This window comes from Triticum aestivum, chromosome 7A, assembly GCF_018294505.1.
Source record: "Triticum aestivum cultivar Chinese Spring chromosome 7A, IWGSC CS RefSeq v2.1, whole genome shotgun sequence".
In the NCBI taxonomy this organism is placed as follows: domain Eukaryota; kingdom Viridiplantae; phylum Streptophyta; class Magnoliopsida; order Poales; family Poaceae; genus Triticum; species Triticum aestivum.
In genome coordinates this window covers 91,573,842-91,582,722 of record NC_057812.1, presented here as the reverse complement: position 1 = coordinate 91,582,722, position 8,881 = coordinate 91,573,842, and positions in this window count along the sequence as shown.

Genomic DNA, 8,881 nt, shown 5'->3' with positions numbered 1-8,881 from the left:
GCCTTCGTACTCTGCTATGTTGTTGGAAGCAGAGTTGTACATCGTAGTAGAGTTTGCCCTGGGTAGGGGATACAAGCACTGCGCCAGCTCCCGCACCGTGTGAGGAGAATGCCCCATCGTAGTACATGACCCAGCCGTCCGCTGCTTCACTTCCTAGGGAAAGTGATCGGTCTTCGCCTGCCTCGAGACCCGGTGCTTCTGCCCATTCTGCCATGAAATCCGCAAGTGCGCTCCCTTGATGACTCTGGTCGTACTGAATTATAGCTGAAATGCCTGTAGCTCAATGTTCCACTCAGCGACCCTCCCAGCTGAGTTGGGGCTCCTGAGTACCCTTTCCAAGGGGTATGTTGAGACGACTTTGATGGGATGGCCTTGGAAGTAGTGGCGCAACTTGCATGAGGCCACTAGTAGCTCGAGGAGGAGTTTTCGAGGCATGGGGTACCGCGCCCTTCCGTCACGTAGCACCATGCCGACGAAGTACACGGGATGCTCGACGAGGTTGAGGGCACTGGCGTAGCTTGTGTCCTCCAGTGGTCGAGGCGTCTCTTGAGACGACGGAGCCCCCAGCGCTAGCTCACCTGAAGAGGCCTCTCCTGCTCCAGGCGCGTTCTCTTGCTGCGGCTGTTCCTTTCCGGCTATGGTTGCGGCCTTTGCGAGGCCCTCCCGGCTCTGCTTTGCTTTAGTTCGGACGGTCGATGCGGCCTTGTCACAACGCTCCTCCCTAACCGCACTAGGGCTGCGCTAGCGGAGTAGGGGGTGGCCGCAAGGTAGAGCACTAGGGGTTCCCGAGGACGTGGAGCTACCATCACTGGTGGGCTGGTAAGGTACCTCTTGAGGTCTTGGAATGCCTTGTCAGCCTCTTCAGTCCATTCAAAGGGGCCCTTTTTCTTCATTAGCTTGAAGAAGGCAGCGGTCGTTCCCCATCCTTGGAGATGAAGCGCCCCAGCGCAGTTACACGCCCGGTGAGCTTCTGCATTTCTCTGAGGGTCCTCGGTGGGCTCATGTCTTCGACTGCCTTGACCTTCTCCGGGTTGGCCTCGATGCCCCTGTGGGACATGAGGAAACCCAGGAGCTTGCCCGAGGGGACTCCAAACACGCACTTCTCCGGGTTGAGCCGTAGGTCCACTTCGTTGAGGCTCACAAAGGTTTCTTCCAGGTCCTATATCAGGGTTCTTGCCTCACAAGACTTCACCACAATGTCATCGACGTAAGCTTCAACATTCCTCCTGAGCTGCGTTCTAAGGCGATGTGCATCAGCCGCTGAAAGGTCGCGCCTACGTTGTGCAACCCAAATGGCATGCACGTATAGCAGTACACTCCACACGGGGTCAGGAAAGCCGTCTTCTCCACGTCTTCTACCGCCATCTTGATCTGGTGATGGCCTGAGAAGGCATCTAGGAAGCACAATAGGTCAAACTCTGCGGTGGAGTCGACTATCTGGTCAATGCGGGGGAGCGGAAATGGATCCTGCGGGCAGGCCTTGTTGAGGTTGGTGAAGTCGACACACATGCGCTCCTTTCCTCCCTTTTTTGGCACAACGACCGGATTAGCCAGCCAATCAGGGTAGCGGACCTCGCGGATAACTCCTGCCGCCTCTAGCTTCCGGGTCTCTTGAACGATGAAAACCCGTTTCTCAGTGGACTGCCGCCTTGCCTTCTGCCTCACGGGGCGCACATTGGGGCACACGTTGAGGTGATGCTCAATCACTTCCCTTGGGACCCCTGGTAACTGATCAGGTTCCCACGCGAACACCTTCTTGTTCGCACGCAGGAACCTCACCAGGGCCTCCTCCTGCTCGGGCTTGAGGTTGGTCCCTATGGTGAAGGTAGCGCCAGTGGACCCGTCCTCGTCGACTGGTACCTGCTTGGTTTCCGCCTTGTCTTGGGTGAATAGCTGCTTCTTTTTAGCCGGCGCAACCCCCTTGGGCTCAAGGGCGTCGGTGCTAGTGGGTTGTGCCACCGCGGCCGCCCTGAAAACAAGCTGGAGCACCTGCAGTGCATCCCTTGTGTCTCTTGGCACGGTGAGGACGTCGCTGCTCCCAGGCCTCTTCATGAGGTTGTACGCCGGGTGAGTTGCTGCCATGAACCGAGCCAAGGCCGGCTAGCAGAGGATGGCGTTGTAGGGGAGGCCAATGGGGGCGATGTCAAAGTCGATCAGCTCCGTGCGGAAGTTGTTGTAGGTGCCGAAGGTCACTGGGAGGCGAATCTTTCCCAAGGAGGCGGTGGAGCCGACTCCGACACCCGAGAAAGGCCTACTGGGTTGGAGCCGCTCCAGCGGCACATGGAGGAGGCTGAAGGCCTCCATCGAGAGCACGTTGAGGCCGACACCACCGTCGATGAGGGTCCTGGTGACGGCCACTTGGCAGATGGTGGGGGTGCACAGCATCGAGAGTGCGCCCGAACCAATGGGGTTGAAGGGGTGGTCCTCCGAGTTGAAGGTTAGATCGGCCTCGGGCGCTACCCAGCCCGGGGGGGCTTCTCGGCACCTGGAGGCGGTGCTGATCCGACGGGTGAACGGCTTGATGTGATGGCTCGAGGGTGGTGCCTGGGAGCCACCCAAGAGAGCTGCGACGACGGGCGGCGCTGGATTTAGCGACGGTGTGGCGGTGCGGCCCTCCCTCCACACCGAAGGATGCTGGGACGAGGCCTGCTGCTCGTTCCCCACCGGGCCGGTGGTGGCATTGGCGGCAGGCGATGGGGAACGACGAGGGCGTCCGCCGATGGGTGCCGTCTGGGCGACGCGGGTGGCGAGAGCAGCCCGGCGCTCGGTGCGTGCCCGACGAGCGTCAGTCATGGACACGATGGAAGATCGCACGCGAACAGCGGAAGAAAGATTCCGGCCCACCCCCTACCTGGCGCGCCAAATGTCGGATTTCGGGTTCCGGCAGACCCTTGAGGTTCGAACACTGGGGTGCGCACGGAGATCTCTCCCCTACCGATCTACGTCCAATCTCCTCGCGTGATCTAAGCTGGAAACAACGAATAACACAAGGGGAACGAGGTTTATACTGGTTCGGGCCACTGTTGTGGTGTAATACCCTACTCCAGTGTGTGGTGTGGTGGATTGCCTCGGGGGCTGATGATGAATAGTACAAGGGAAGACCGGCCTCGCAAGAGGTGTTCTTGAGCGGGTGCGACGAACTGCTGGGGTGAGTCAATCGCCTCTTTCTCTCTCTGCTAGGGTTCTGCTAGATCTCTTGCTGCCTCTCTCGATCCCCCTCTACTCTATGGTGGCTAGCTCTATTTATAGAGGCCCTGGTCCTCTTCCCAAATAATGAGTGGGAAGGGCGCCAACAATTGGCCATTTTGAAGGGGAACATATAGTACAAGTTATCCTGACCAAAGTTGGTCTTCGGCTGCAAAAAGCACTGGTGATGACGCCGTCTTGGGCTCCATGGTGACCTCCGTCCTGCCGCTCTGTTGGTCTTGGTCTTGTTGCACCGAAATAGTAACCTTTGCCCAGTGCCTTCGCCTATGCTTGCCCCCTTTGCACCAAAGGGGGAACGAGGACACTACGCAGGCCGGCGCCCGCCTGGCGCCCACCTAGTCTCGATCCTCATGGCTTGCGTCACGGGCTCCTCGCGAGGTGCCTCTACCTTGATCTCTCCGCCTCCTCGCGAGCCTACCTGATGAGTCTACCTCTGAGGAAGCTTCCTGTCGTCCGCCCCGCAAGGCTTAGCCCCTCGCGAGGGTCTTGAGCTTGAGCTGATGAAGATAGGCCACGCTGGGCCCCCACTTGAGCCACGCCGCAGGCAGGCAAGTCTGGGGACCCTCGTTCCCAGAACGCCGACAAGATTGGTAGGAAAAGACCATCGCTCGTCCCCGACCGCCACTCATAAGGAAGGCAATCAACAAATAAATCATGCTCCGACTTCATCACCTAACGGTTCACCATACATGCATGCTACGGGAATCACAAGCTTCAACACAAGTATTTCCCAAATTCACAACTACTCAACTAGCATGACTTTAATATCACCATCTCCATATCTCAAAACAATTATCAAGTATCAAACTTATCATAGTATTCAAAACACTCATAAGAGCATTCTTTTTATTCTTGAATACCTAGCATATTAGGATTTAAAGAAAATTACCATAATATTAATACTCTCAAAATAATCTAAGTGAAGCATGAGAGATAAATAGTTTCTATAAAACAAATCCACCACCGTGCTCTAAAAGATATAAGTGAAGTACTAGAGCAAAATTATATAACTCAAAAGATATAAGCGAAGCACATAGATTATTGTAACAAATTCTAAATCATGTATGGCTCTCTCAAAAGGTGTGTACAGCAAGGATGATTGTGGTAAACTAACAAGCAAAGACTCAAATAATACAAGACTCTCCGAGAAAAACACATATCATATGGCGAATAAAAATATAGCTCCAAGTAAAGTTACCGATAGAAGTAGACGAAAGAGGGGATGCCTTCTGGGGCATCCCCAAGCTTTGGCTTTTAGGTGTCCTTAGAATATCTTGGGGGTGCCATGGGCATCCCCAAGCTTAGGCTCTTGCCACTCCTTGTTCCATAATCCATCAAATCTTTACCCAAAACTTGAAAACTTCACAACACAAAACATAAAGTAGAAAATCTCGTGAGCTCCGTTAGCGAAAGAAAATAAAAGACCACTTCAAGATACTGTAATGAACTCATTCTTTATTTATATTGGTGTTATACCTACTGTATTCCAACTCCTCTATGGTTTATAAACTATTTTACTAGCCATAGATTCATCAAAATAAGCAAACAACACACGAAAAACAGAATCTGTCAAAAACAGAACAGTCTGTAGTAATCTGTAGCTAGCGCAAGATCTGTAACCTCAAAAATTCTAAAATAAATTTCTGGACGTGAGGAATTTATCTATTAATTAACTTCAAAAATAATTAACTAAATAGCACTTTCCAAATAAAAACGACAGCAGTTCTCGTGAGCGCTAAAGTTTCTGTTTTTTACAGCAAGTGTAACAAGACTTTCCCCAAGTCTTCCCAACGGTTCTACTTGGCACAAAAACTAATTAAACACAAAAAACACAACGAAAACAGAGGCTAGATAAATTATTTATTACTAAACAGGAGCAAAAACCAAGGAATAAAAATAAAATTGGGTTGCCTCCCAACAAGCGCTATCGTTTAACGCCCCTAGCTAGGCATAACAAGCAAGAATAGATCTAGGTATTGCCATCTTTGGTAGGCAATCCATAAGTGCCTCTCATAATAGATTCATAAGGTAACTTAATTTTATTTCTAGGAAAGTGTTCCATGCCTTTCCTTAGTGTAAATTGGAATATAATATTTCCTTCCTTCATATCAATAATTGCACCAATCGTTCTAAGGAAAGGTCTACCAAGAATAATAGGACATGAAGGATTGCAATCTATGTCAAGAACAATAAAATCTACAGGCACATAATTCCTATTTGCAACAATAAGAACATCATTAATTCTTCCCATAGGTTTCTTAATAGTGGAATCCGCAAGGTGCAAGTTTAGAGAGCAATCATCGAAATCATGGAAACCTAACAAATCAGACAAAGTCTTTGGAATCGTGGAAACACTAGCACCCAAATCACATAAAGCATAGCATTCATGATATTTAATTTTAGTTTTAATAGTTGGTTCCCACTCATCATAATGTTTTCTAGGGATAGAAACTTCCAATTCAAGTTTTTCTTCATAAGATTTCATCAAGGCATCAATGATATGTTTAGTAAACGCTTTATTTTGACTATAAGCATGAGGACAATTTAGCACGGATTGCAACAAGGAAATACAATCAATCAAAGAGCAATTTTCATAGTTAAATTCCTTGAAATCCATAACAGTGGGTTTAGCAACATCTAGGGTTTTAATTTCTTCAATCCCACTTTTATCAAATTTAGCATCAAGATCAACAAATTCTGAATTCTTGGAACGCCTTCTAGGTAAAGGTGGATCATATTCAGTCCCATCATTATCAAGATTCATATTGCAAAACAAAGATTTAATAGGGGACACATCAATAACTTTTAGATCTTCATCTTTATTTTCATAGAAACTAGAAGAACACGCTCTTATAAAGGCATCTTTCTTAGCGCTCATCCTAGCGGTTCTTTCTTTGCACTCATTGTCGGATTTCGGGTTCCGGCAGACGCTTGAGGTTCGAACACTGGGGTGTGCGTGAAGATCTCTCCCCTACCGATCTACGTCCAATCTCCTCGCGTGATCTAGCTGGAAACAATGAACAACACAAGGGACACAAGGTTTATACTGGTTCGGGCCACCGTTGTGGTGTAATACCCTACTCCAGTGTGTGGTGTGGTGGATTGCCTCAGGGGCTAATGATGAACAGTACAAGGGAAGAATAGCCTCGCGAGAGGTGTTCTTGAGCTGGTGCGATGTACTGCTTGGGTGAGTTCAATCGCCTCTCTCTCTCTCTCTATCTCTCCTTTTCGGTCCCTTCTTGTTCGCTCCCTAATCTGTGGTGGCTAGCTCTATTTATAGAGGCCCTGGGCCTCTCCCCAAATAATGAGCGGGAAGGGCGCCAACAATTGGCCATTTTGAAGGGGAACATCTAGTACAAGTTATCCTGACCAAAGGTGGTCTTCGGCTACCAAAAGCACTGGTGATGACGTTGTCTTGGGCTCCACGGTGACCTCTGTCCTGTCGCTTTGTTGGTCTTGGTCTCGTTGCACCGGAATGGTAACCTTTGCACCAAAGGGGAAACAAGGACACTGCGCAGCCGCCCTCAACGCGGCGCAGGCGGAGCTGTCCTCTTCCTGGGCCGAGCAGCTTCTTCTCCAACAGAGGGTTGATACGCCGAGGCCGTCGCGCAGTGGAATGAGGACGAGATCCGTCGGCGGCAGGTTCTGGAGCATGCGTGTGCCCCCATGCTTCAAACGCTCAGAGAGAGGGCCAACACAGCTTTGGGCTATATCTGCGAGGCTGTCGCAAAGGAGCCGCACGAGGTCAACTACGCCGGCAACCTCCAATTTTTCACCGATGTGGTGATGCTTCTGGAGAACAAATCCGAGAGGTCCCATTGGCTTGTCGAAGAGAGGAGCTGAGCCTTGCTCGGGCGTACCTTCTCCCGCGTGTTCAGCCATCTGCAGAACAGGGACCCCCACTTCCACTTCGACGCTGCCATCGCACCTGTGCCCATTGCCATCCGGGGCAACCTGGCGCGGTGGGTGGAGGACAACATGGACGCCCTCGTCAGGGCCTTTGCGTCTGATGACGATGGCCTGGCCGTGGGCGCCAATGAAGGTGGCATTGTGGATGAGCCTGGCGCTGATGGAGATGCTGGCGGCGGCAGCAATATCAACGACGCCATTGATGCCTCCGAGGATGCCCAAGAAGACACGATGAGTGATATGTCCGACTGACCGCATGTCACTGTTGTTTAACCTGCACGAAGAAGGTTCAGGCTTGGCCCTGAAGGATGTAAGAGCATTTTGGGAGGGGAAGCCCCTCATGTAGAAGTTTGCAATTAGTACCCTGGTAAGCATAATGTTGCGTGTGAACTTAGCCGCTGGCCTGGTGATGGGTCAGCTGGCTTGTGTACCTTCCGACCCCGTCGAGTCCCGATCGGGCCTGCGGCGGCCGCTGCACCTCGGGTGTCTTCTGATTAACTTATGGACCCCGCGATGAAAACCTCCGGAAAGGGTGCGGTAACAGCGGTCCTGGTTGTCAACGTGCCTGGCCCGGCTCGGCTCACGAGGGGCTCGCGAGGGGGGCAGCTGATGTTCACTTTGGATGCAAAGCCAAAACCAGAACGCGAGAGATTGCTCGAATGAGACTAAACACCCCTTCCCCCAAACACACGCAAGCATCGAGCTCAAATCCAACTTAAATCCAAATCGAAGAACTTCGTCAACAAGGAAAGGCAAAAGAAAAAGGCCGCGTCTGGCACCTAGTCTAGTCTTCGACGTCTTCTCACTAGCGCGGAGCTAAGTGCTGCCACTGGGCGTGGGCGGGAGCCCCCGAGGCCCGAGGGCGGCTCTCCGGAGACTCCGAGGCGTGTACAGCCCCACTCATTATTACATGAGAGTATCACGGGCGGCGAGCTTCACAGGCACTGGGCCTTCTTCACAGGTACTGGCCTTGCTTCATATTGCCAGATGAGGGCCCCGCCTTGCGCCTCACTCTGCCGCCATCGACGGCGACCGGAAACCAAGGACGACGCCAATGGGGTAGAGCGGTCGCCAGCGGTTCCCCTGATGACCACGGGTCCCCTGCTGGGGGCAGGCCCTGGGGCACCTCCCCGGTAGGGGGCCTACCTCCTGAGAACGCCTTGCTCCGACCGCCGTGGGGACGAACCCGAATCTCGGCCCCTCTCCTGCAAACCCCTGCGCCCTCCTCCTGAGGGGTATGAGGCTGCAGAATTGGGGCAGCCACCTGCTGTGGCGACTTGTATCTCGTGCGACCCATGGTTAGCATAAGCTTGCTCCTAAGGGATGAGTGGTACCCGATAGTTGCCGCCACCGGTGCGGCTGTCGAGGCTCTCTTGTGGTTCCTGAAAGAGCTCAGCTCCTAGCGTCCCCTTGCCCCAGCCTGGCCGGAGGATTGAGCCATGATCTTCTTCCAGTGCACACCCCTGATCCACCATGCGGGGCACGTAAGCTTCTGGGGCCACCGCCCCGTGCGCCTCGCTGTAGCGCCCCGCATGCCACGCAGCCTGGCTTGGAGCGCCGTCTTGGTGGTGATGGCGCGGCGGTCCGCCGAAGCCGAAGGCCACGGCGGGCACCCCTTCACTGGCCTTAGAAGAGGCCGGCACGACTTGTCGCCCGGTGTCGGTGGGGGTGTTGACGCTGAATGGGCCCTGGAGTCCGCCGAAAGTTACGTACGTGCGCATGACGCCGCCATATGGCCCGCCTTGGGTCTGGGGTGGCAGCTGGA